Below are 2,541 nucleotides of genomic sequence, written 5' to 3'. Positions count from 1 at the left end.
ATACCCGACATATAACCACGAGTATAATAGGATATCAGAAAAAGATAAAAGATATAGATAGTGATTTGCAACTATAATATTGGCGTAATATCTGTATTCATTTTTTTTTTATATATACAATAAATATTAATAAATAATAAATATAAGTATATATTAAATATAATAAATCTTTTAATATTAATAGTAATAAATAATAAAAATGATAATAATACTTCTTAATAATAATGTTAATAGTAATATTAATAATAATAATATTAATGATAATAATATTAAGTGGTATCTTTAATAAAAATAACAATACTTATAATAATTTTAATAGAATTAACACTTTTGTTAATTATGATGATGATAAAAATAAAAATAAATTAATATTAATAAAAATGTTAATAATTATAGTAATAATATAACAATTTATACATATCAGATTCTGTACATAATAATATTACTAATACAAATATTAATAACAATAATAATAATGAAAGTAATGTTAATAATATTAATATATATATTATATTCAACCTTGTAATTTAATGTAATATCATTTATTATTTATGTAGTATTATATTATATGTTGACATTTAACGATTTGCTAATATATATTTTATATATATTTAACAGAAATAATAAATTTATAATAACATATACATATTTATATATTAACCATACTTAATTATTCTCATTGTTATATTACATTTTAAATTCCAATTATTTAAAGTTTACTTTATTAAATTAAAATATTATATATTCTTATATTTATATTAATATAATATATACATATTTATTTACCAATAATGTTCGTGAATCGTCAGGAGTAGTCAAGGTCAAATGATTTCATAAAAACAGTTCAAAGATTATGAGACTTCAACATCACAGACTTTGCTTATCGTGTCGGAAACATATAAAGATTAAAGTTTAAATTTGATCGGAAATTCCCGGGTCATCATAGATCTGAGGTCAGGTTACCATCAGATAAGAGTAAAGGAGACAGATATACTGTAGACAGCGTTTAGGACACGCTATGGACATCATGAGTTCACAGTAATGCCGTTTGGATTGACGAACGCACCGGCAGTGTTCATAGATCTCATGAACTATGTGTGTAAGTCATATTCGGACAAGTTTGTTATTGTGTTCATTGATGATATTTAGGTATATTCAAAGAACGAGAAGGAACATGAACAACAACTCCGTTTAATACCAGAGATGCTCAGGAAAGAGCAGATGTATGCGAAGTTTTCGAAGTGTGACTTTTGGTTACAAGAAGTTCAATTTTTGGGTCATATCGTAGGTGTAAATGGTATTCAACTTGATCCTGCGAAGATAGAAACGGTCAAGAAATGGGAGATTCCTAAGTCGCCAACGCAAGTTCGGAAATTCTTAGGCCTCGCTGGTTATTATAGAAGATTCATTGAGGGATTTTCTACTATTGCCCGACCGTTAACAGCATTGACTTATAAAGGTAAGAAGTATGAATGGACTGAGCTGCATGAGTTTAACGACCCGTCAAAGTACACTTGACGACCATCGTTATCTTGGTCCTACAGCTTGATCATAACTCTATATGAATTTGATAAATAACCTTGCATTCTTTATTTAAAAATGATTTCCTATAAAGGAAACCTACCCAAAATATGTAAGTTTAGAAAAACCATACATAAATTCTTGACCAAAAGTTGACCAAAACAAAGTCAACAAACACCCACAATTTAATGGATCAAAATAGAATGCAAGTTAATGTTTAACAAAAGCTACCATCAAAAATATGCAGACTCTCTAAGCACAACGGAAGAAATCAATCATGAACCGGAGAATAAAACATGCGAGTAACTGTCAACAAAAATGTTGAGTGAATTATAGGTTTAATATTGCAAACAATATTTAAATTAAACCATAAAAATTTATGTTTGAAAACATAAAAACTCATTTTGGACCATAAAATTATATGCTCAAAAATATATAAAAACATTATTCTATTATCCGTAAGCCACCTGGTAACCACTTAACCAATTTCACCCTTACCAAACACAATATACACTGAACAGGTGTATCTTCAAATAATAACGAAGTACTAATACATTCTGATAATAAATTACTAGCGTGACTAGCTCGAAATGGGGTTGTCAAACCCGATAGATCTATTCATAGAATTCGCGTTCACCAGTAGAAACCAGTGATTACAATTACCAGGTTAGGGAATATTTTTGTTCGACTCATAATGAATAACTTAAACCAAATTCCACTTGTGTCCAATATGTAAAATAAATTGCATGTATTCTCATCCCAAAAGATTTAAAATAGAAAATGGGACTATAACTCACCTTAACGTAAACGAAGTAATAACACAGAAACGTGAACTGCACGAAGTAAAGTGATCAAGAATGATCACAATGCCAACCTATAAATAAAGCAGGTCGATATAAATAACTAATTTAGGTCCAGTCTTAGTATGATAGCTATAGTACTTGTTGCAAGTAAACATAGAACAACACTCAGTATGCTTCGGTTTGATCAGGACAGCGTAAAAACACGTACTTTCTATTT

The sequence above is a fragment of the Rutidosis leptorrhynchoides genome, chromosome 11, assembly GCF_046630445.1.
Source record: "Rutidosis leptorrhynchoides isolate AG116_Rl617_1_P2 chromosome 11, CSIRO_AGI_Rlap_v1, whole genome shotgun sequence".
In the NCBI taxonomy this organism is placed as follows: domain Eukaryota; kingdom Viridiplantae; phylum Streptophyta; class Magnoliopsida; order Asterales; family Asteraceae; genus Rutidosis; species Rutidosis leptorrhynchoides.
This window is presented reverse-complemented; position numbering follows the sequence as displayed.